The sequence below is a fragment of the Ambystoma mexicanum genome, chromosome 11 (assembly GCF_040938575.1).
Source record: "Ambystoma mexicanum isolate Mex_15411 chromosome 11, UKY_AmexF1_1, whole genome shotgun sequence".
Taxonomy (NCBI): domain Eukaryota; kingdom Metazoa; phylum Chordata; class Amphibia; order Caudata; family Ambystomatidae; genus Ambystoma; species Ambystoma mexicanum.
Genome location: NC_090934.1, coordinates 1,255,498,497 through 1,255,525,276, shown reverse-complemented (window position 1 = coordinate 1,255,525,276; position 26,780 = coordinate 1,255,498,497). Strand labels below are relative to the sequence as shown.

At 45.8% G+C, this 26,780-nt stretch overlaps 1 protein-coding gene across 7 annotated transcripts in view; it reads right to left on the bottom strand.

The window, feature by feature from the left end:
• CSNK1G1 (casein kinase 1 gamma 1) overlaps window positions 1-26,780 on the bottom strand; it is a 1,083,432-nt gene that overhangs the window by 86,379 nt on the left and 970,273 nt on the right. The gene's annotated exons all lie outside the window — the stretch shown is intronic.

The window sequence follows — 26,780 nt, the reverse complement described above, 5'->3', positions numbered from 1 at the left end:
CAGACGCATGGCTTTAGTGAGACACCCCAGACACAGAAAAGACACTGCGATATAAAAGCAGAAAGAAAAGCTTATTTAAACATACCTCTACCAACGGATCTCCAAAGGTATCTCCCTCCTATTCATAACTGTTGAATGCTCCTCCACAGTGAGAGGATGTAAACATGTACATTAAAAAAAAAATGAAAAGGCAAGGGGACGAAACTAAAAGAGCAGTGTACCTCAGACGCTTGAGTTCACCCAGAGTAGGATTGAATAAAGTCACTTACCATAAAATGGACTGAAGCAGAATGAGTGGATCAGTTATAAAATTAAAGAAAGTACCCATGATTAACTATTGCTACAGGCAAGTACATTTTCACTTCATATTATTTAATGTTTGTACCTTATAAATGTTCTAACCTGCAGTGAGTAGGCAAATGGTGATTAGAGGACCCCAGACCCTGCTGATACCCCCATCAAAAAATACTGAATGAATGCATGAAATGCAGAAATCAGGGTAGGCTTCTAAGCCATAACCGCTGAACACACACCAAGTTGTCAAAGGGTTAATAAATGCAACAAAGGACATCTATGAAGAATACTTATTGATATGCACAAGGGATTTTTTTTCTTCCTAAGAGTTTTGCTGATGCAGCCTTATTCCAAGTACAACAAACCTAGGTCTTACTGTATCAAATGATCAGCTTTCTCCCAAAATTAAAATATATAAAGACAAACCACTTTGGGAATGCCCACTTACAGGTAGGTTGGTCTTTAGCACCACATGGGTTTTGCAAAAGGCTCCTCTTTGCTCTCATCAAAGAGACCTTCTAAAGCTATATTCAGACCGCACAACATATTGGCTCTTACTATGCAACAGCTTTTCTGTGTTCAAATACATTTAACCAGAAAGCGCTACAAACATGTCCATCTTTTACTGATTTAATCAAAGGCTTGTGTCATTCCCCCTCAGTCCAGCCGGCATCTGTAGAGGTAGTCAAATGCTGGGTAGTCCGCGTTGAGCAAATAATGCATCTTTTACACCCAAGTACCAGCATAGGCATAGATTGACCTAGAGCTACCTCGGTCGTTAATGCCAGATGCACTGGAATTCCAAATGAACCAGAGCTCAGTGGGATTTGTAACATTCAAGGGGGACCCAGCATCCTTACTGCGGGGAGAAATGTTCTAGAATCCTCCTACAGTCCCCAATCCAAATTGGATTACTTCAAATGCTCATACAAAGGTCTGGCAGCCCCTCTACCGAGAACTAACACAGCCAAATAACCTGTTCTGTGGGTAGGTTCCCACTCAGGAGGGTCTACAACCACGTTTTAGCTCAATGTACCTTTCACAAAGGAGAAATATCCAATGCTAGGCAATTCTCCTCTGAACAAGAGCACCAACAGCAACCCTAGACATGTGCTTCTGCCTTGCTGGTCCTCCTCCATGAGGTAAAGCTGTGCCTCTAAGCACAGTGAGCGGGGGGGAAGGGGGTTAGGGGGAGGGGTCCATGTCTGGATCACCATGAGTAATTTAGGGTGAAATCTCAAGTCCCTAAGCATTCACAAAGGTCTAGGACAGACTATCAAGAACAAATACTGTCAAATAACCTGTTTTATGGGTAGGTTTCCACTTGGGAGGGTCTACAACCATGTTTTAGCTCACTGTACCAGTCACTGTACTTCAAATGCAGCTGCTGTTCGAACTACAAAGCCCTCTAAGAAAATGTGTTTTCCATTTCCAGGGTGAATTGGGAGGCGGGTCTCTCAAGGAGAGGAGAATGTGCCCTTTGTCAGCTGTGTTCTTGGAGGTAACCTCGCTCCCACCTCTCCCTTTAGCCAATACCTATGTTGTCAAACCGTACAGACACTGCCTGCTTGACTCTAGCTAAATGGATTTTAGAGCACAATCTCAAGATGCTTAAATGTGAATATAAGGCTCTAGAATTGATTTTCCTCCAAAGGCTCAGAGCAGACTGATAAAACAAGAGTTGTCCTTCAAAAGGTAAGACCCTAGAAGGTACTTGTAGGTCCAACAACATAGGAAGGCCACAGACCCTGTCACTTTATCTTTCTTGAGATTGACATCAAGGTACGTCACTTCTGAAGCCTTCGCCTGTTCAGACAAGCACGTTGGACAATTTTAATGAGGCCACTTGGCTTCGGAAGCACTTTTGCACACTGGTAGGGACAGACCAATAATCATACAAAGCGATTTTAGTTCATCACCCCCCGACCCCCACCCGCCGACCCCCTCAACAAAGGAAACCCATGCTTGAGTTATCTTGAATGCCAATTTGCTAAAAATGTACTGTTTATACCAGACTGGATTTATCATAGCTGAACAAGAACCCTGGACTTTACGGAGAGCTATCCAAGGCTGTTGTAGAGGGTGCTGTTCAGATTGTCTTCCTGGAACTTTCACCCTTCTCACGATATATACACACATACCTTGTGTTAAAAGGGAAGAGACAGTCAGGCATTCAGTAAATACCAATGGAGGAAGTTTCTCCTCAAGTTTTTGTTGAGCCCCAATTTGAAACGTACCAAGCAACTGAGATAAAAGATTGCTTACATCACAGCGGTGTGCATGTCCCCTTGTGAAAGAGCAGAGAGACCATCAATTTTTAATTACGCATTTTTAATTTTTTTAGAAACATATTTAGGACCCTCATCCGGACTAGTCCACACGCACATTCCTTTATGACCAAAGCATTACAATGAACACATCATTCTACAACGCCCCCCTCCTTCTCCCAAAAGGAAACTCCTCTCAGTTTTAGTTTAGAACATTACTTCGCAGTCAGAGAAATTGCAAAACCTAGTCTACACTGTGTGGGTAAACAAAAGGGCGAGTAAGCATATCTAGTCTCAATTTGATCTGCACAACTAGGTGGAAATGGATCCTCCACCTTAATTTAATGTTCCATGCTATCAAGGATACGTTTAGCTCTAAAAGATTAAAGGAGGTGCTAGTAATAGTCACTCAGTGTTTAAAATGAGGTGCCCAAGTCAATTAGAATTGATCCAGAGAATGGGAGTAACATACATACATGAAGCAGTTGGTGGTTTTGTCAATTACAGTTATCCAAACATCGACACCTTAGTGTGAAGAGCAAACAAAATAACTTGCAGCAGATATTCAGTCAATACAAAAAAATCAGTTTGGGAATTTCTGCTCCTCATAAAAATCTTCACTGCAGATTTCTTCATGTTAACCTCGAGACCCCTCACTTGTATGCAGGAGTAAACATTTAAAGGATGTTGCAGTGAACAAGGGTACCTAGCCATCAAGGCGCCATTGTCAGCATATGAAAAAATTGGGAATAGAATAACACCTATACAGGGAGTATCTGAGCCCACTTTAGGCAAAGTATTCAATAAGGAATAAGTCACAATTAAACAAAAAGGGGCAAAACACAACCTTTGCGAACACCATGACAAAATAATAAAGAAGCAGTCAAAGACCGGTTTGCTTTAAAACAAACTCTAGCCGTGTTACCATCATGAAGAGAGACATACTGAATAAGATATTAGAAAATCCCAGCTCAAGCGGGGTTCACCGCAATATAGATCTATCCAAAAGTGAAATTGTGCTGCCAACACCATTTAAGCCACATACAGGAATCCGGACTATACACAGAATTGGCAGCCATCAGCTAGAAATTAAAGGCTTGTTGAAGAACACCCAACTGTGTAAAAGAAGTTTGATAAAGCCCATTCATTATGTTTATTTAAAAGGATCTTCCCAAACAATTAAAAAAAAACAATCTAATAAGACAATAGTACAATAACAGCATGGGTCCACTCAATCAGCCTTCTTGAAAATTAAACATATAATTGCCATTTTCCATGAGTGTGGTTTCCGATCCCTAATGTTATTGCTGCATTCAAAACATTACACTATAGGAGGCACCCGTAATTCTGGCACTCGTTTATACACATCAGCGGGAATCATGTCAGGCAAGAACTCTTGATTAGCTTCAGCCTGCATACATCAATTCCTACTTCTTCCATAATGATACATAGTCTCAGATGATTTAAAACAGTGTGCTGAAATATCCCTTGTATACTCAGACTCAGTTAAACCAACAGTTCCAGCACAAATATATCCAAAATATTTCCTCCGTTCCTCTGGAGGTTCCCAGTCACTAACTTTAAAATGTGAGGGGCCGTAAGCAACTCATTCTGTTTTTTTGAATCCTTGGCTCTTGCAGAAAGTTCCAATTCAACCCAGGCTCTCTTTCGGCATTCGAGTCTGCTTATAAAGACCTTGTAATCTGCATCTCCCTCTTAGAAAAGTTGAGATTTGAGTGTCCTGAGCAATTCTGAATCATATTTAGAGTCTTTACCTTCCCATGAAATCTTAGGTCTTTGCGTATTTGCTTAAATAGTAATGCACAAAGCATTACCTATTTTAGTAGACAACACAAACTTAAAACAAATAAAATCTCAGATGTGTTTAATTTAGAAGATAAACATTCGTCTAACAAGGACACATTGAACGGATACCATTTCAGAAGTAGGTCATCGTCCACAATTGTTTGACAAGCCAATTCATAAGAGTTCATTGAACACCCCAACTCTTCTAAGTACGATCCCATAGGAGAGAGGCCTTTACTATATTAGCAGGGTGCAAAAAGTCCTCTCGCCACTGGCTAGCGATAATTGACTTTTGGCGAGTAAGAAATGGTGTGCTGCCTGTATGTATAGAATGAAGGTGGAGAGTGTCTTTATGGCTTGCTAGTAGCTTGCCACTTGAAATTTTGCACCCTGAATTAGGTTTCAATGATGGGCTTAGACATGCATGATAGTTAACCAACTACGCCACAGCCTTATAATCTTAGAATACAATCCCAACATGAACATGTAATACAAATAAAGTAATCCATAAGTGAAGATCTCTGAACTTAAGATCCTGACAGAAATCTATAATTTACCATACACATCCTCCCAGTCATATGTATGTTTCAATAAGCCCAAAACATTGTTATGGTTTGGATTTTGATAACAATCGGTGAAGGAAAAGCAAACAATCATGATCAAGCAGATTAAAAAAAAGAGCACAGGCTCCTATTTTAGAATTGAAGTCAACAAATAAAGGTACCAGCATTGGCCTGTTTGAAAATGGCTTTACAAAGTTGTACAAAATTGGATTTTCCCTTTTTGGCAAGAAATGTTAGGGAGAGTTCTTTTTATGCTCGTAGTGAGATTGCCAGCACTTTTTGCTGTACTTCAGGACCTTTTTCTTTAAATCCTGAATGAGCGGAGCCTTTTTCCACTCATCCATTCTTATGGGCTCTGTCTTTTGGAACTCTGTTCTCTGTGTTTTACCTTTACTATGGAGTCTACTTTCTTCCAAATCTCTTTTAAGGCATCTGTGTTTAACTTTTGCAGCGCACAGCTCCTTATGGGCAGTGTTGCTGGGAACCCTTTGAGATTCTTTCTTTATCCTACCTGCTGTTCTTAAGGATAGAGGGAAACGTTATATCCTGAGAGATTGGTACACCACCTTATGTGGAGTGCCAAAGGGATACCTAGTAACCCCCTTCTCTCTGCTCATGACTTTTTAGTCACAGGCAACGGTCTAGTTATGGCTGGTGGCAGTGGATGTGTGCTACCAGCTATTCTGCAATTTTTTACTGCAGACTGTATTCACAGCCCTGGTTGTGCACAATAGGGTCACCCAAGTACTAATTTGGTGGCTTCTTTCTTTTTTTGTGTGGTGTGTGTTGTGTGTACATGTTTTTTGCCTTTGGCTGGAACCCTTGGGTGTCCCCCCCCACCTTGGCTCCAGTGTGTCCGCGTAGGCAGGAAGTGCAGGAGGAATTTTTCACCCCCCTGCTTGTGCACCTGAATGGAACCAGCTCCCACTGGGGGTCTGGCTGTCCTGATTGGACAGCCACACGCCCCTGTCTGTAAACTGCTGAGAGATTGCAGAGGTATGTGCTGAAACTGCATGAAAGGTGAGGTTCCCGAGGTGAAAGGCAAGACAACCTCTGGAAACTCAAGTAACCGAAAAAGAAGAAGACTACCAGACGCCGGCAGACCCTTTGCAACAATGAAGCTACCACTGCTGTCCCGACCCCATTTTCTTTGTGACAGAGGAACTCTGAAGACGAGGACTCCTTCCCTTTGGCTGGTGGACCCAACCAGCCCGGAGACCAATTACAATCGGAGCCATCTCCCGAGGTGCTGTGGCGTTCCAGAGCTGCAAACCACTAATACCAGGAGACTTCAGACCCAATCGTAGTGCATCATCTTACCAAGGCTGAATCCGTCCAAGACTTTACTGCGCTCCAGGTGAACCCTCCGGAGACCCAATCCGACTCAAAGGGTCCTCGCCAGAGTGCAGGACTTCAGGAATCGAAGATTGACTGGGCAAACCATGTCCTTTGTTGGTGCTGCAGAAAAGATGCAAAAGCCGCAAACTGACCAGAGAAGCTGAGAAAATCCATGCCAGAGTTCCTCCCTAGAGACTGCTCCTGAGAGATCCCATCCATTGTCCTGCCTTTTGTCACCAGACCAAGGAATCCAGGGGTCAGGTCTAGTGCTGCCTCATCAAGGAGAATCCAGCCACAAACATTTCTTTTAACCAAAGGTACTGTTGGGAGAAAAGGTATTGCTTACCTTGATCCAAGAAGTCGCTCCAGAGCGAGCGTTGGAGTGCATGTAGAGGTGACCAGGGTGTCCACTCTTACCTCTGACCAAAGCTGCTGCTTGCGTCCCTTTTTCGAGCCCTTAACAGGGTCTCCACCATTGTTATTCTTCCAGTATCCTTACATAGACTGAAAGTATCCACAGGAACGTTCATAATTCTGCAGAATTTGAGCCCTCTCTTAATTGCTTTTTAACTAGGGTTGCGAATTGGACTTTAAAAGCCTTAGTGTGCGAACAAAATGCCTCAGGAACCTTAAGCTCTGCTGTTTGACTAACCAACTGTTTTCCTTCCAAAAAGTCTTCTGTTATGTGGTTTTGCTAACTAAATACTATTACTGTATATCTGTGTGCGCGTGAGTGCACATTATTACCGATATGGTAGGACTCAGTGTCAAAAGCTGTACAAATATAACTGCGAGCAACTAAAAACTAAGCAGTAGTCTTTGAACAGTATTTACAAGTAATGTTATGTGTTTTGGTTTAATGTGCCAAGTATTATAAAACATCTTGTGTAAATAGAATATATATTTCATATAAAAGTGTTAATTTGAATTGCATAACTGGGTTCAGTGTACTTACCTACAGCTCACATCTTTCTCTTATGATAAGTCTGACTGCTCTGCCACACTACCAAGGTTCCATGAGTAGTACAGACTGATACTAAGAGTTGGAGACCTGTGTACCATTGGGATAGTTTTATGAAGTCTTTCCCTAAGTGGACTTTAGGAAAACTCTCCTAATAGGGAATAACAATGGCTCAACACCACAATATTTAAATGTTCATATACAGAGAGTTTTTCAATCATTAATATCAACTAAATAAATTGAAGTAATCAACTCCTAAGAGGACATAATGCAGAGCACCACAGAGTCAACACTGGCTGGGTAATACCAAACCATGACCATCTAAACGCAGGATGTCGCAGGACCAGGTTTCTTGCAGACAAATCACTGCATACGGTTTTTAAAAAACAGCACAACGTGACATTTGGGAACCAGCCATACCCCATTCCATGAGAGAATATCAAGGTTAGGATCTATGTTCAGAGAGGTAACATAAAGCAATTGGAGATTCAGCTGATTGAGATATACTATTAGTGTTAGGAAATGAGCAATGGCTCATAACATCCCAAACTACATATCTCTTTAGTTACTGTTGGTGAACTAGGAACAAGTCAATCATTTTTTTCTAGATCAACCAGGACCTCGTAGTGGTTAGCCAGTTTTTCAATGGTCCAGATTTCGCAAGATTCATCAAGCCTATAATCACTGGGTCTTATTAAATATATTTGGATGAGTGTAAAATACATCTGGGGGCCGCAGTAAAAACAAAAAACACCCCCTTCATTGCCATGCACAAAGTTTTAACTCCAAATACGGTTCACAAAACAATATAGCAAAGGTGAGCACTACACAATCACCATTCCTTAGTTTAGAATCCATTTGTGGATCTGATCAACTGGGGCTAATTCAAAGGAAACATTTATTGATCATATGTACAGTACATTCCTTTCCAATATCACTGAAAAGAGGAACCAGAGTCCTAACCACAACCAATTGATTGGCAGCTTTGGGGTAGGTCAAGGCAGGAGGAGTACTCATCTTAACCAATTCTTTGTAATCTGATTTTACCAAGGATTCCCGGCTTTAGCCATTTGAATGTAGAGCGTAAGATAAGCAAAAGTGATATTACAAGGTGGTAGGCTTCCCAATTAAGCAGCCATTTTTCAAGGTTTGAATTTTAACAGATCGACTTACAACTCTTTGAATTTTCAGTATGGGCATTCGAAGGAGACTAATAGCAGCTGGTAACTTAGAGGTTGTTGGTGCTGTATAATAAGGGTCAGTGGCAACATCACATTTTGTAGTCCATGGCAAGACTTTTGAGAACAAAAAATGTTCTATCATTAAACGTGTTTCTGAAAAGTATTAAAGAAACTCAGATCCACTATCAGCTCATGATCTAATTTAAAGCAAAACCTCCATTGCTTTGGTGCTTGGCTGCTTTGGCAACATGATCCAATAACCTCCATTGCTTTGGTGCTTGGCTGCTTTGGCAACATCATCCAATAAGTACCCTTTAAGATGGTCATAGGATCTTCTGTGGGGTAGGTAGATAGTCTTACTTTGCACCTGGTTAATTTTATTGCCCATATATTTGATCCCCTTTTTTGATTAAATGCGAGGCCTTGGAAAAAGATCATTTTGTAGAAACAGAATTCGGCTCATTTATATTGGGTAAAACAGAGTTTGGGTTGGTTAATTTAATTGGGCATTGGCTCAGACCGCTATACTTAATGGTGTTGATCTGAGCCTCTACTTCCCACACATCCTTCTTTAGCAAGTTATCCAACGTTCTTATTCCTGGAAAACGCTTGGCAAGATTATCAGCTGTGGGAGAAATAACCTCTTTCCTTTTTCTTCCCATGATGTAAAATTACTTACTGGAAAGGGCAGAAAGTAGAGTCCAAACAGCGTTAAAGACTAAATCAGATACAAGATGGAAAAAAACAGCCTGTTTGAGAATTATCAGTCACCCGCTAAAAAATAGGCAAAGTCAAACAAGGTAACCCACTAGTCTCTAGATCTTTAGCCTTGTTGCTTGCCCAACCTGTGAATTTTGCAGAGCTTAAAGAACCTTTTAGCCAGGTCTGTGACGAAGCCCGCTATGGTCTGTGGACTGCCCACTTCTGCAGCACCTAACCATTCCCAGCAGTTTAAAAACAGGAAGAGCTCCCAGATGAGCTCTGCCCACCTCACTAATGTCAGGTTTCCTTTATTTATTCTCCTTTATTTGAGGACTGTAGATTAGTTTTGTGTGGGTTGGAAGTGTTCTACTTTGGTTGGTTGGCCTTAACTTCTCAATACAGAATCCTGGTTCTGGCCCAAGGCAAGATGGAGTTTCTCAATAGAAGCTCCGATTGGCTAGAGAGGACAGCAGGACAACAATGAACATTCTAAACTCTCACTCTCTGCCTTTCATTGTCGTAGCCCCAGCTGAGGACACGTGTTTGTAGCTGCTCCTGCTGAAGTCTTGGGCCTTGTGGATTTGAACTTCCAGGTCCTTTGCAGTCGAGCGGCTACTCTTTTGGGGGTTTTCAGGAGATGTATCCAGATTGTCAGGAGAGTTTCTGGAGTTCTTTGAAAACCATTCTAAAGATAAGTGACTTTCATTTAGATATGTAAATCTGTTGCTCAGATTTTCTTCGAGTCATTTTAAAAAAGAAAAAGTAATTTCGAGCTTTGAACTACTGTTTTGTCGCAGTTTTAAAGAGTGCAGTTGCGTGTGCGTTTCAAAAAACTGCTACGTGAATTCTTCAGCGTGTGAATTCTTCAGCGTGTGAATTCTTCCGCGCGTGTGCGCCCGTGCGTTCTTCCGCGCGGTAAACGTTTGTACGTGTTTTTGGTCAAGTGTACGCGTGTTCTATAAATCCACGTACTCTAAGGCACACGTGTGCAGAACTGCTATTTGCGTGTTTTCTTTTGCGGTTGTGCGCGTTCAAGAAACAACATACTCTTATCGCGTGTGCTTGTTTTAAAACTCAAGTGAAAATAATGAAGAACAGCATTCATTAAACCCCATCATTACTGGAACTATATACAGTTTAAAAGGCAAAGGTCAAGGCTCATATGGTTGGCTTAATATAAAGGAGTTGCTGCCTATTTCAAGAGTCTCAAGAAAAGAGGTAGAAAGATTTTTTCAGCAATTTCTTCAATCTTCTCCAAGATACATTCGGAGAAGAACAAGGTATGATTCTTTACATTTTAAGGATATAGAGTCTTTAAGCCTAAATGTTAAGTAAGTAATATGAGGATTTGTGTTTTTTATGTATTCACTGCAGGTTCAGCATCAGCTAGTCTTGAAGTCGCCAACCTGGTGTTTATGTTATCCACTTCCCCCTTTCCCTTTGGGGTGTAGTTAACAGAGCTGAGTTAAATCTGGTTCTGAGAATTACATTGTCGGGGGTTCAGCAGCTTCCGCGGACACAGGAATTCTCTCAGCCTGACAGCCCCTAGATCTGGGCCGATAAACAGAGCACCAGGCAGTCTCCTGCAGACTCACAACTTCCTCCACACTTTGGAAGATTAACAGACTTGTTTCACATTAATTTCACAAAAGGGCAGAACAATTTCTGTGCTCGTTGACTTAACTGGCAAGGAATGCTGTATTCGGTAACATCATACATCCTACCAATAGCTACTGAAAATGAAGCAGCTTTTCCACATATTAACAAATAACTTTCAAAGACACGTTTAAAAGACATGTTTAGAAGACGTAGGCAGGCACAAATACAAAAAATGGCTTTGCAGAAAAAAGAAATGGGGAAAGCAAAACATTGCAGAGAGTTTGGACCACAAAGCAAGCACCCGGATGTAGGATTCAAACAGGCCAGAGTTCGCACAGAGAATTCCCCATCCCAGAAAACGTAGTGCAACTGGCCTGTCTAGAACATGATGAATCGCTTAAAGAGTATACATCTATACAGACCAGATTTTATTGGAAAACCTACATGTTGCCATTAAATAGTTCTGGCAAAGAGAATCAAGGCCCTCCATTATTGGCTGTGGTAAGGCCCCAAAACCCCATTAGTACAGGGGCTTAAAATATGAAGTCTTTTGGCATTCTCTAAAATATGTGATAATTTGACAAAGGGGGCTTTAAGCTTGTGACCAGATCCACTGCTGCTCTTGGGAACCATATTCCTCATGACTTCTGGAAAAGTCTGAAGAAACATGTTACTTACCTGTTACACAATTTGCAGCTATGTAATTAGTTAAGATATGAATGCAGAGTATTATCCAGTTGAATTAATCTAAAATATTTGTCTGTTAAAAAAATACTGGGAGCTACCCCTTTAATCAGATACTAATGATATTGATGGCAAACTTAGCAGAATTAATGCTTTGGTACCATCTTCAGATTTATAAAGTCCTTTATTTCAATAGCTTCTCATGTCTATAAAGGCCCCCCCTTTAAAAACCAATTGAGGAGCAGAGGTAGCTTTATCTATTTGTGCACAGTTCATAGAACTTTTACAATATTGCATATTAAAATAATACTTCATACACATGTCATAATACAATTCTAGTAAAGAGTTTACAATTCAAAATTCACAATACAATTATTTCAACGTTCGCAATTCAAGAGTGAGCCCAAAGCAGACAGAAAGACAAATCAAATAAGGTACTAAGAGCAAACAAAACAGAATGCGCCTACCAAGTGGGTACCAATGGCACTGCCCTACAGGTATTAACCAGAGGGCCAAAGCACCAAGTAAGGAATAAAACAGGGTAAGTATTCCAAGTAAACCGGGTAACCTCCCCAACTATCTTAAAACCTAAAAGTCTCTATTTAATAGAGGTTTTATTAAGAACGGCGAGGGCTCCACCGCATGTGCTCAATAAATACATAAATATAAAACCAATGTTGGGTGGGGGGGGGACGCGGTAACACCCATTCAATTGGGAAACAAAGGCACTCAGTGACTCGTTGTGTACATTCGACTCACTACCATCCAAACCCTCAAGCTAAATTTCATTAACAGTCTTTTCACCACTAGCATCAACAAGGCTTTTGGTCACCAAACACCATAAACTGACCAAGGCAAGCTTAATACCTTTCGGATTCTGCATTTAAGCAGTAATTCCAAAAATTCTCTTATTGCCTGGTAACCGTGTATAATCCCCCAAAAGCAATCATATGTAACTCCCAGTTTTTTACACCCGGTAAGGACATGTCAAGGGGTTTCGAAGGCCCCGGGAACATTACATATATGACCTACAATTCGCTTCCAGTATTTTGTGCCTGCCACCAGTAAATATAATCAGCGGTAGTTGGTTAGTGCGTAGTATATCTGTTACAGTTATGAAGCAGTATAATAGTTGATGCATGTAAATAACCAGTTCAATTTTGTGGCATGAATGCTTTACAAATGTACAACCTGTGCATGGTGTGCAAAGTAGTACTCCCCACGCACACTTCTTTCACAAAGGAGATGTGCAAGCGGTTGGAGTAGGGTTGAACATTCTTAAGCATCACTTGAAACCTGAACATCTTATCTTGAATACAGCTTTGATATGAGGAACGCTTTGCTGCTTCTATCAAAATACTGTGCAGCTACCTTCCCTCTAGTGGAACTTGCTCTATAGGTACTCATCAAACGTAGGTTCACAACACAAGTTTAGCAATTTGCAATCCACCTAGTAACCAAGGTCTTCCGACTGCATGCCCCATCAATGCAATAAGTCTGCTCTCCTGGCATCGAACGTGTGGAAACCTGTTTCAGCAGGTGATTGTCAGCTTGAATTTAAAGCGCAAGGTAGAATAGCTTAGGTTACATGGCAAAGTGACATGAGCATAGATTACAGACAAAGTGTAAAGGAGCAAGCATAGGTTACAGTCATATGTAAAGAACAAAGGCGGCAGTAAGCAAGGCATTACACAGACACAGAATATATACAAGTTAAGTAGGTGTACAGGCAATTTGTTTGTATGCACAGCCTACTCCGCAAGTTGATGCAGAGAGAACTAGGTGGTGGCTAACGGGCTAGTTAGTGCCGGGAAAGGTCCGGGGCAGTTAGCCATACTTTGGCCTTGCTCTTAAAAGGTGTGGAACGAAGGTTCAGATCTAAGAGGGTTAGATGGTGTGTTCGAGTTTCGCGGCGAAGACAGGGAAGCTCGCCCCACACGATTTCTGCAGTTTGTAGCAAGGTATGGAGAGACAGTTAACCTGGGCGGTTCTGAGTGGTCGGGTGGTAGTTAGGTGCTTGGTTGGCAAGGCATTTGTTCGTCAGAGCAAGTGTTTTGAGTGAGACTGATACTAAAAGCCAGCAAAGGCTCCGTCTAGTGTTGGATTCCTAGGGATGTTTAATGCGGCTGATGGCATTGTTCTGGATGACCTGTAACTTGTCAAGATTACGCTGGTTGGTGCCTAAGTAAAGGCCGTTACAGTAGTCGATTTTTGACATGACCAAAGTCCTGGCTAGTGTGGTACAGTTGGCTGGTGTGAGGAAAGGTCGGCAGGCTGTGATGAGCTTGCAGGTGTAGGCAGAGGCTGAGGATACTGCGTTAGTTTGTCTAGTAAGGGATAGGGTGGAGTCAAGATAGATAACCAATGTTTTAGTGTCGTTAGAGACTTTAATGGTATTCCCATCAAGGACGAAGGATTTGAAAGAGGAGTCAAGTTTGTTGAGTCTGTGGTGAGAGCCCAGGATGAGGAGCTGTCTTTTCATCATTGAGGCAGAGTTCACGCTGAGCCATCCACGCTTGGATGACTTGATAGATGGTGTTTACAGCTAGTGTGTCAACTGTGTGATCCCCGGTAATGGGAATGAGTATCTGGGTGTCGTCCGCGTAATTCGTGTAGGTGACACCCAGATAATCCAAGATATCAAAGAGTGGTTTTGTAAACACATCGTAAAGTGTGGGGGAAACGTACGATCCTTGGGGTACCCCCGCAGGGAACTGGTGAGGGTTCGGCAGAGGCATTGGGGGAGAAGATCCTCATGGATCTATTATTCAGGAAGGAGCTGATCCATGAGGTAGCTTTGTCTGAGAAATGTGCTACTGATTTGAGGTGTTAGGATTTGGTGATTTACCAAGTCGAAGGCTGCTAATAAATCAATTAGGAGTAGCAGGGCAAGCTTCCCCTTGTCTTTCAGGTTTTCAATTTTTAAGTTGATAAGGGCGGTTTCGGTTTCATGGCGGGGTCGAAAGCCCGATTGTCTAAGGCCGAGGAGTTTGTTAGTTTCCAAGTAGTCTTGGAGCTGGAGGTAGGCTGCTCGATCTAATATTTTAAGCAGGAAAGGCACAGTAGTGATAGGCCTGTAATTGGTAGTATGCTTGCGTCCAGTGGGTTTTTATTTTTTTTAAGAAGGGTGATAACCCAGGTATCCTTCAGGTTATCTGGGACAGTGCCTGTGTTAAACAAGGAGTTTATAAAGGCAGTGATGAAGAGGGCTAGTTTGTGTGATGCCTCCATAATAGGAGCTGGGCATGAATCATCCTGGCACTTGGAAGGTTTGGGATTGTTGATAATGTTTTCAACCTGAGTGGTAGAGAGGGACGTGAAGCTAAATGGTTCATGAGTAAGTGCTAGGTATGGATCTGTCATACTGGAAGTTGCACTGAGGGTCGATCTGGAGGCACATTTTTTGTCGTAATTTTTTGCTTGGAGTGTAGCTATTTTACTGAGGAGCACTTTCTGAATGTTGGCACACCAAGTGCTATTGTTGCTACAAGTATCCAGAGGGGCTGAGGGGAATTCCAATTCTTTTAGAATCCTAAACAGCTCCTTAGTGTTCAATTCAGCTTGTAGGATCCGCTTATTGTAGGTGTCTTGTTTGGCCTAGAAGATGGCATCTTTGGAGTTCAAAGAGGCTAAGGAAAGGCTAGCTTTATTCATGTCGTTAGGATTACTTTTCCAGCGGGCTTCTAGGTAACGTTTTTCTTTATGTAACACTCAACTGCGGTGTAAACCAGGAGTTGGTGTTCCCGTGGTTTGGGTTTCCTGGATTTAATGGGTGCAATGACGTCAAGTGCTTTCAGCATAGTCTAATTGAACGTGTCCACCAGGACAGTTGGATCAGAGCAAGTGGAGGAAAGTTAGAATGAGAGCTAGGAGGAGAAGTGGGAGCAGTTTTTCACATGTTATTGTCACGATTCCTGCCCCTCATGTCCCTAGCCCTCCAAGATGTCAGGCTGGAGCCAGGCCATGATCACCTACATGGCCCTCAAGGGCCTCTCCATCCCTCCAAAGACCCACTTGGAGTCAGACTTGGCGCTTGTGGCACCAGACTCACTCACTCCCATAGGATGGGATTGGACTTGTAGTGCATTGATGGGGACAAGATGGATGCCCCCACATATTTCGGTTTCCAGAACTGCATGTGCACTCTAGTCTTTTAGGTGTGGTTCAGCCCAGGGACACCTGGGATACCCAGAGACACTTGCAAGCCCCTGTGGGCCAAGGAAAGCAAAAAAGACAGAACCATGGGAATATCACAATCAAAAGCATCCACATTCTTAACTGTGCACCAGTTGCAGAACTTTCTCCAACGGCAACGGTACAGACACTTTGTTGCCGGCCACCTGGCCGAGAGCAACACCTCCATCACGTCTTCAGGGAGGTCCCAATCCTTTTACCTCAACCTTTCAGAAGCCAAGTGTGAAGGTTGAGGGATCTGACCTCTGGATGGAGAACCTGAACCCCCCCCTCCCGTGAGAGCAGATCGTCTTGGTAGGGAAGACGACATGGAGGGCAGATGGACAAGTCGAGAAGGTCCGGGTACCACGTCCTCCGGGCCCACGCCGGAGCAATGAGGATCGTTCGGGAACCGAACCTCCGCAGTACTTGCGGGATGACGGGGACTGGAGGAAACGCGTACAGCAGCGGGAATGACCACTCCACCACAAACACATCCCCTAAGGCTCCTTTTGGAGAAAATTCCCGCAAGCAAAACCTTTCGCACTTCCGGTTGACACTGGAGGCGAAGAGATCTACTTGAGGGGTCCCCCAAAGGGCGAAGATCTCCAGGAGACTCTCCTGAGCCAGCTCCCACTCGTGAGAGACCGTGCTCTACCTGCTCGGAGCGTCCGCTGTCTCGTTGTCGTTTCCAGCCAGATGAACAGCCGAGATCGAAACTTCCTGCTGGATGGCCCAGAACTCGAGCTGCATCGCCTCCCTGCACAGAGGAAGTGACCCTGCCCCCCCTTTTTGTTGAGGTAGTGCATGGCCACCGTGTTATCCGTTAGAATCAGGACACTCTTTCCTCGCACAGTCGGCAGAAAAGCCTTCAGGGCTAGCCTGACGACCCTCAACTCCAACAGATTGATATGGAGTCTGGACTCCGACGGAGACCAACGACCGCTGACTGTCAACTCGTTGGCATGAGCTCCCCATCCCGTGAGGGATGCGTCCATCACGATCGTCACCTCCGGCCAGGGCAGCCAAAATGGGGCCCCCTTCATCAGTTTGCCTTCGACAGCCCACCACAGAAGGTCCTGGGCGACTGAGGGCAGGACCTGAACAGGGTCCGACAGCCTGCCGGAGGACAGACCACTGGAGCTTGAGTGCCCACCGCAAAGAGCTCATCCGCAGACGAGCCTCTGGCACCAGAAGAATGCAGGATGCCATGAGGCCGAGCAGTCTGAAGAACTCGGACGCCGGGAGATTCTGGGCAAGTTGAAACTTGTGCATCATCTGCTGAATGTGAAGAGCCCTCACCTGGGGTGGAAAACAGGGATGTGTCGAGTACTGCTCCGATGTACTGGAGCCGCTGCGTTGGTTTCAAATGGGACTTCTTTAAATTGAGGGAGAAGCCCAGCTTGTGAAGGGAGTGGCAGGTGATGGACAGATGATCCAGGACTTGCTCGGGAGAGCTCCCCCTGATCAACCAATCGTCCAGGTAGGGATAGACGTGAATCCCCCCTTTCCTGAGGTGCGCTGCCACCACCACCATGAGCTTGGTGAAAACCCTCGGGCGGAGGTCAATCCGAACGGCAGGATCCGAAACTGAAAGTGCGAGTCGCCAACCTCGAACCTCAGGTACGTCTTGTGCTTGGGATGGATCGGCACATGGAAGTAAGCATCCTTGAGGTCGAGACACACCAACCAGTCCTGAAGTTGAAGGGCCTGGAGGACTTGAGAGAGAGTAACCATCTTGAACTTGTCCTTCCTGAGGAGTTTGTTCAAACCGCGCAAGTCCATGATGGGTCTCAATTCCCCGTCTTTCTTCGAAATCAAAAAATAAGGGGAATACCATCCCTTGTTCCTCTCCGCTACAGGCACCAGTTGTATGGCGCCTTTCTCCAGCAGGGCTTGAATTTCCTGCGCAAGTAGCGGATCCGGACTCTTCAACTAGAGGTTCCCAGGTGGATTGTCGTGCGGCCTCTGCCGAAAAGGAAGACAGTAGCCGTGGGTTATGATCTCCAGAACCCACACATCTGAAGTAATGGCTTGCCACTCTACAAGATGCTGCGCCAGCCTTCCCCCCCCAACCGGCGAACCATGGGACCTGGCCTCCTGAGTGGTAGCAGCTACAGCGATGCCTGAGGGCAAAGAGGCAACTGCCCGAGCGGCCTTGGCACCTTGGGTACCCTTGTTTCCCCCTCTGGCACTCTTACGGTGGCCTCTTTGACTGCTAGCTCCTCTCGCTTTACTGAAGGACGAGTAATAGCGAAAGGAACCTCCCCTCCATTGCTGTCCCCTAGGACGAAAAGGTGGAGGTTGGCGAACTGCAGCGCCCAACGACTTTGCTGCAGCTTTGGAGGTCTGCAACCTCTCAAGGCTCTCGTCAGCCTTGCTGCCAAAAAGGTGTTCACCGTCAAAGGGCATGTTGAGGAGCCGGGACTGCACATCAGGATTGAACCCAGACTTCCGCAACCACGCACACCTACGTATTACGGTGCTCGCCGGCATGGACCGGCTGACACAATCTGTCATGTCCAAACCCGACTGAACGGCCTCACACATGGCATCCTTGCCATCCTGAACCATAGCAAGGAAATCATCCCGTTCGGGAATACGTTCAGCCGCTAATGCAACACAGTTCCACAGAGTGTGTGTGTGAAACGAGACAAGGCACATATGGAGTTGGCCGCCTGAAGCACCATTCCCCCTGAAGAAAACACTTTCTTCGCCCAGCCGTCAAAACGTTTGTCTTCCCTATCCAGAGGGATGGTAGGATACGACGCCTGCTTTGCTGGGGCCGTAGCCGCCTGCACCACCAAACTCTCCGGAGTGGGGTGCCTGGACAAGTAGCAGGGGTCGCTACTGGCTGGACGGTATTTTCACGACAAAGACTTGTCCACTGCCGGGAGACTCTCCGGAGCAGTCCAAGTCGCCGCCACCCTTCTCTGCAGAGCCATATGAAACGGCAAAACCGGGTCAGCGGGGGGACCAAGATCAAGGATGTCCGTGAGATCATCCTGAACGAACTCCCCTGGGGGAGCTGACCAACCCAATGTCATGATCTCTGCTTCCAAAAGATCAGGACTTGCCCGACTCCCTTGGAAGCAGACCCATAACCCCGGTTCCGAGTGCCAGCCAGTCCCAATTGGGACCTTTTGGACCCTGTCCTGGCGCCAGTGGCACCAGGCTCATAAAGATGCCCAGTCCCAGCGCTGGAAGCGCCGGGCTCATAATGCTTGGGTGGACTTACCTGCAGCAGACCATGCTGCTTACTTACCTGCCAGTTGAGCCCCTGAGCCTCTTCTGTTTGGGACTACTTTTCCTGTTGGGTGGGGCAGGAGCCACTCCCTAGGTTCAGAACACTGGAACTCTTCTGGAAAGCAGGAACTCTTTTCTCACCTAGGCGAGGCTGTGGAAGGAGACACCTAAGCACTACAGGAGGCTATTTAAACCACACCCAATGGATGAATCTTGCTTTGCGTTATTCTGCATTCTCTGCAGCAGAACGCTCATCATGTCTTCTGCTTCTGATCCTGGGCCTAAGGGAACAAAGGCTTACCATCCTGGAATCCAGTCTTCAGCAGCACCTGTAAAGACAAAGAAAGAACAGGTTAGCACTACGGTCTTCAGTGGCAGCGCATCTCTTACCTGGTCCATCGGCTGTCACCAACACCTCGCGCTGCATTCCGGCATCTGAAAGACAAAAGCTTACCAGCTCTTCGCACGCTCCGGAGGCCTTCGGCGCTGCATCCCGCATCTGAAAGACAAAAGAAGGTGCGTTTAAAGACATTGGGCAACTTTATTACTCACGTGCCATTACTCCTTCCCACGCCAAATCCAGTGGGTATTCCAGCACCCTTCAGCTTCTCTAAAGCTCCGAACTTGTACCTGCAAGATAAAAGGGACAGTTAGTGCGCATCGTGAAGCAGGCTACAAGCGCTTACTTACGTGCTTCCAGGCGCTTCTATTCCTCACGCGGGTTCGATCCTCAACTCTCATCAGCCCGCCATCGCCGGAACCCTGCAAAACAAGAGATATCATTACAAAAGACTTTTAAGACATTTGAAGTGCCCAGAATTTACCGTTCGTGCAGTTAAAGACGGTCAGCAGTCCTCTGAGGTCAAGAGGCCTGCACCCTTATCCAGTGAACAAACTGGTTACGGCACCCTGCCCCGAGGCAGATGGAGAGCTTGGCGTTCACTTACCTAAGGTGAGGGCGTTAACCTTTGGGGTTCTACAGGAGAAGAGAAAGGGAAAGAGGAGAGAGGCACCCAATAACCCCAGTTCATTAATCCCATATTTTCTATCTGCAGACATCTTACTCTTCGAGTCAGACATACAGTGCACAGAGGTCCAGCCCAAAGAGCCAACCGTGTGTTAAACATCACCTTTGAAGATACGGCATTCACCCAGTCAAGACCGGCGCCTCTGCGGGAATCAAGTGAGCGTTACACCCAAGTACTCTGTGACCCGAGACATAAGGCGCCGATATGAAGAATCGGCATGAGTGCCAGGCTCCGGCCTACAAAACTCCACCTCCGGAGAGGTGTCCAGTCCACTGGCATCATGCAGTGACTGCCTCAGGTCATCAAACTGGCTATGGCCCGAGATAAGCTCATCTGGTACCGTAACCGGAACCAAGCCGTCATCAGAGCCTTCATCACCCTCTGAAATGTACTCCAGGCGGGGAGAGGAAGACATCTGGGGACCAAAGCAGTGCCTGACCTTAGCCAGAGCCTTTCTAGGGGCTAACCCCGTGCCACGGGGCCCCTCCGACACCACCGCCTCGAAAGGTGTCGAGGGTGCCGAACGAGTCGGCGTCGACAGAAACGGCATTGAGCGAATCAGCGTCGATGTTAGCTGCAGCGGCGCCAGCATCGACGCCGTCGACACAGGCCTCGAAGCCGGAGCTCCGAGCGCGATCTCTCGACAGCCTAGGCGCCGACAGCGTCTACGTCCCCCTCGGAGGCAGAGCCTCAAGAGAAATAGTCAACGACCTCTTCGAAGACGGCACAGGATCATGCGGTCTCGAGCGCGTCGAGGACCGGGACCTGGACCTGGAACGGGCATGGCGAGAACGGCTACCCTTGTCCGAGCGGGACCTCTCCCGCGAGCCGTGCCGACCACCCGAGCCCGAAGGCGTACGAGCGGTGTCTCTCGACCGGTGCCGACCGACCTCACTCGGAGGCGCGGCTGGACCGGTGCCCTACAATTCAAGAATCGCTAGCATCCACTTCCCGAAGGAAGCCCATTTCTCCGGTGTCGCTTGCATGGAGGGATAAGCGACCTGCCGGCGGGCGGAGTCCTCGGAAGAGGACGGGGAAGGCGACCGATGCCGGCGCTTCCTGGAATGCCTCGAAGAGGCGGTCGAGTGGCGAGACTGACTCCTGGAAGGAGACCCACTGGACTTCCAACGATGACGCGGAGAGTCGCCCCTCGAGTCATCCGTCGAAAGCCCCGCAGACCTCGACTTCTGGGGCTTAGACACCCGACCTACCGACAGCTTCTTCTTGCGTTCCCGCAAGGCCTTTGCCGTGAGCGACTGGCAGTCGACACAGTCGTCCATATCGTGGGCCTCCCCGAAGCACCAGAGGCAGGGATCGTGCGAATCCGTGACCAACATCTTGGACCCACAGTCCCCGCATTTCTTGAAGCCCGGACTCGGGGTTGAAGACAAAGTAGACATCGCCACGAACAGGTCTTCACAAAAAACCGAACAGGTTCAACCAACCGAGAATTGAAAACAGCAAACTCCAAAGAGTCGAGGCGTACCGAGATTCACAAAGCGAACACGTTCGCGGAAAAAACGGAACTGAGGCCATGGGCGTCGTGCGTCCTACTTTTCACATCGGGTGACATCAGAGGAGGTCCTCCGGGACGGCGCATCGACGCAGGACGAAGATTTTCCAAAGCAGCACAGCTGTGGACATTACCTGTCATAGATCTGGAATACGTCGGAGGACCCAATCCCCTTGAAACATGCATTGCGTTTTCTGCACCTGCAGCGTGACACTCACCGTGTTCGGATCGGTCTCCAGTAGGCCTGCATCTATCTTCTGCACTCGGCTCCTGCAAGAACATGGTTAGGAACAGCCTTACCTTGAGGCGCTTCTGCCCATCATTCATCGCTCCTTCTGTCCTGCGGGCATCTTCAGCGGTGTCATTCCCATCCCGGCACGCCGCTTCCTGAGGAAAAGGGAAAAGAACAGAAAAAAGGCATTAGTAAGCATTCAGCAAATCTTCGCTTATTTTTAAAGACTGTACGAGCTTCAAACGCTTACTTGAATCCCAGAGCCCTGGGGGAACTCTGTCTCCGGAACTGCTCATCCATCTGCAAGAGGTAAAAGACACTCCAGGTTAGCGTGGAAACATCTAGAGGCGCCGCATACTGTGCTTACTCACCGCATTTCTTCTTCATAACCGCCATCCACAATGAAAATGTCGCAGCACCTTAAAGACAGAAAAAAAACTCAGTTCAATACAAATGCGAAAGGGTCACATCGCACTCTCACTCACCTTCAGCGCTACTCATTTCAGCAGTACGTCACCATCCCCGGACGCTGGCCATCATCTAAGGAAGGAAAGGAATGAAGTTAGAGAACTGTTCACAAGACTCATACTTACCTGTCAGACTCTTGCCACTGAAGCAACTAGGCAGCAACAAGCCTGCATCAATCAACGCGTCCCTGCGCTGAAAGCAGGACGGAGAGCACACTTTCTAAGAAAACAAGTTGAGCTGCGGATCAAAGGGAAGGGATGGACCCCGGGGAAGAAGGGGTTCAAGCACACAGACAATAGGGAGTGAAACTCTACCAATCCTGTGTTTCAGGCCCAGTCTCCAGTCGAGTAGACTCCAGGGAAGGGTTTGAGGTCGTAAGAGGTCAGAACAGGCTGAGTGACGCCCCCATGGACACCAGGTGAGCGTTAGTTATATCGCTCTTATTTCTTGTACAGATTGCGGGTGCAATGTCCTACATAGTTCAAATGTTATATGCTAGTATGTTAAAGGTGATCAGATGCTGATCAGTCCAAGCACACGGTTGGTTAGACTCCATGAGCCCTGTCCCAGTAAATGTCTGTTCTAATCTCTACTCTGTAATTATGTATATTGCTGTATGTTCCTAATACTATGTACATTTACTCGTCCTGTATCAAAGTTTGCATATATCTATGTCCCTTTATGTAACCCTCTACAAGTTGCACCATGATGCCTCCGGGCCGGACATTGCGTGTTACAAATAAAACAAACACAAATGTTAATTTTGCAGTTTAAATCAACTAACCAGTCAAGAGATCTGCCCCTAATGTTTGTAGGCTTCCTGATATGTTGAGTGAATCCTAGGTTAGATAATGAGTTAGTAATATCCATTGTTGTGACATTAGGATCTTGGAAGCCAAGGTTAAAATTGCGTAATATGATAATTTGCGATTTAGTCTTGGTATCGTCAGTAAGGATGCAAGAGGCCTTCTGGAAATGCAGAGATAGGTCCCGGAGGCCTGTAGATAAGGTGTAGTGTGATGGTTTGGTTGGGTGACGTGGCTAGTTTCACTGAAAGTAGCTCTGCTGACGGGATCTGTTGGTTCAGAGTGATTCGAACGCTAATGGAATTTTTGTGTATGAAGGCAATGCCGCCTCCTTTTGTTTGACTGGTGTTGCAATCGCTTATGATGATGGTATATCCTGTAGGGATGGCCAATGATAAGTGGTCCTGAGGCTGCATGAAGCCAAGTTTCCGTAATGGCGAAGTAGACGTCATGTGTCGTGATCAAATCGGCAATGTATCAGAGCTCCCTTTATCATGATTTTTTGACGGGTGGAGTTACTAGTGTTGGTTTGATGTTCTTGGTGCTGGGGGATGGTGAGGGACGCTGCAGTATGTAATGTAGAGTTTGGGTGCATGGTAGTGAAGAGGTGGCGCACAGGAATCTGGAGCCGAGTCTAAGGTTCCTAATATGTACAGTAAATGGTTGGTTAGGTGTAGGTTTAGTGGCAAAGTGTTCTATCCAAAGGGCTGGTGAGATGAGGTAAGGGTTAGCTGTGGATGGTGTGGGGGCCAGTGCTGGATTGGAGCAGGGCTGCGAGATAGTAGGCATAGCATAAGTGTGCTATTGTCTTCTCCGGTTGGGAGGCATGATGTGCCCTAGGTAAGTATCACACGGTAGCAATAAGGAAGTGTAGATCTCGGTTAGAGTACATTCTGGGAGCATAGCCCTAAGGTCAGGGATACTAACTTAGGAGTAAGGCAAGGTGTGAGGTAACTAGCACAGTATAGAGTGTGCTGCCGGTACATAGTGGCGTTCGCTAGATATATAAGGCAGGAGGGAGGTTGTGAAAGTGTGTCGGCAGATATGGTACCTAAGGTAAGACTAGTCACTGTATAGAAGGGTCACTTAGATACGGTACACCATGGGAGTAGTGAACCATTGTGAGTAGTAGATGTAGTTAGAGTGAATGAGCAGAGGGTGCATCATCAAAAAGCAGTGCATTACAAAGTATGGCCAAGACGATATGTAAGGCTAGGCATCGAGATTGGGTACAAGGACACTGAATGCAGTGTGCGAGATCGGCAATGCGGTACTGTATACAACCAGAGCAATGAGTAGCGCTAGGCAACAAGGTCTGAGTACACGGCCAATGAGTACGAGTACAGGGGCGAAACTGCATGCAACCAAGGTACTGCAAAGCGCAAGACAGCAGGTCAGAGTATAACATATCTGAATGCAAGAACAGTGGGTACGGGTACAATAGGCAAAGCAGAGTAGTGTTCACGGACAAATCTAATGAATCGTCAATGCAAAACCACATGCAACAGGGTACAATAGGCCGGGACAATAGGCAAAGCAGAATAGTGTTCACGCACAAATCTACTAGTGAATCGGCAATGCGATACCACATGCAGCAGGGCAGTACAGGTGCTAATCAACAAAACTAGATGCCCAGGTAACAGTACGGGAACAAGGGATGGGTGTCTCAGTCTATTAAAAAGGGGGGCAGATTGTGCAGGGTTAGGCAGGATGTATACGAGCCGCTCGGCAGGTCTATGTATACGAGCACCGGGAGCACGTGAGCAGGGGTAAGAGACCAGATGGTATGTGGGACTAGGCAGGGGTGGCGTAATGGGAATAGGGTAAATAGCAATTACAGCAAATGTATCTTACCAGGTGTAATGGCTGAGTCAAATCTTACTAGGTAGGGAAAAGGAGGCTGGGGAACAGAGACGTAGTTAAGGTAATGCAGTAATACTTGTTGGCAGAAACAGGCAAACCTATTTGCGAGGCAGACAATCGGTGGTGCAGTGCTTAAGTGGGAACAGAGTCTATGATGCACCGTAAAGGGGAGAATAGTTCAGTGATTGACAAGAGAGTCAAGCTGCGAGGATTTGACTCTTATGAAACTGTGTAAGGCAAGCGAGGATCGGTTGAACAAAGATGAGGGGTGCTGGGCCAAAGTTGGTAATGCTCAACGGGATATGTCCAAGTTTGTGTAGTTCGGCAGGTCGAAGGCTACAAATGTGGATCGGCTGAAGGGGAAACTACACATTTATGCATTTACAAATTTAGCAGGTTTCCAACACTTGAAATAGAACACTTGGTGAGCCAGATCCACTTATTCATGAATGTCCAAAACGATACAACTTAACTAGTCTTTTACCTCTCCCTAATCCCCACCTGCGTTCTCGCAAATAAAAATTCCTCAGGATCCAGTCTATATGTCCGACCTTACACTAGGGGTCGGTCAAGCTGTGGCACTGATGTTTTGGACTACAACTCCCATGAGCACTCACTATGCCAGCTAAAGAAACTGGGGGTTGTAGTCCAAAACGTCTTAAGGGTCAAAGGTTTCAGACCCCTTATTAGACTGAAATCTGAATGGTTCATTGACGGTGCTTGTAATTAATTAACCCTGTATATTTCTGCCACTGCGAAAAAGAAACCAGTTTCCTTGATGGGTGTTTAATTCACATGCATGTACTACTTCCAATGATGGTTTCAATAAAAATACATTTAAAAAAAAAAACAGTACTCCAACGCTACAAGCAATTCACACGCTGGTTTTCTTGTTGGTATAAGGGTCTTAAAAAGAATGTTTCAAAACAGTTGGCCATAGTCAAGTGAGTTTCAGAACACTGTCACTGCAGCTAAATTATCAGATGCAGAAGTCCTTTACTAGCCAAAATGTAAACAGTACGAAAGGTCATTAAACGGTTTGTAATGAAATGTGTCCCCTTAGATGCAATAGAATAAAAACTTGACATTTTCTTTTAGAAAATGTTCTATTGGTAGGGTGCCTTCCCTTCTGGATTATGGTCCTTATGGAGGTGGGTTTGAACGTCCCAATTCCACTGATCATTGGGGCTGCTTGAAGGGAGGATGGCCTATCCATCCAGCCAAATTGTCAAAAACAGTTGAGAGCTGACAGGCCATTCTCTGTATCGCCACATCCCTATCCAAGAGGGATGGACCAGGATCATTCCTCAATACATTTACAAGGTTGAGACATTGTCATTTTGGAATGCTTGCAAACCTCTTCTGTGATCAGCACCATAGGTACAAAAGAGTATGCACATTTCCCATAACAGCTGTCAAGATAATTATCCCATTTATTACTGTCTGAAGACATTTATGCATTTACAAATTTAGCAGGTTTCCAACACTTGAAATAGAACACTTGGCGAGCTGGTTCCACCCATTCATGAATGTCGTAAATGATACAATTCAACTAGTCTTTCACCTCTCCCTAATCCCCACCTGCGTTCTCGCAAATAAAAATTCCTCAGGATCCAGTCCAATTCCAGAGGGTCTATACCTCACACTACGGATTAGATTACACACCCTAATCCATCATTTTTGGCAATGTACAACAATTTGGTGAGGTCTACTCTTGAAACCCTATCATGCAATAGTCTTGAAACATGAGCACTCCATTGTTGTCACCCACCCCACGAGGGAAACATCCGCCGGACAGGTTGAATCAGGAATTCAGGGTCTCAAGGTTCTTCTGGTAGATGATGCATTGGTAGAATTCCAACACTGCTACAACCACAAGTGTCTCAGGGTTAACACAGAACGTATGACCTATGATTGAAGGCAATTTTGAGTCAACCTTCCTTTCAACTGTGAATTGGAAACTAATTTGATGTGTATAGGTTTTTCATGAAGTTGTTCTCCTCTAGTAGCGGTCTGACATTGTAGTGTCAATCATTGAATACCTGACTTTGAACCC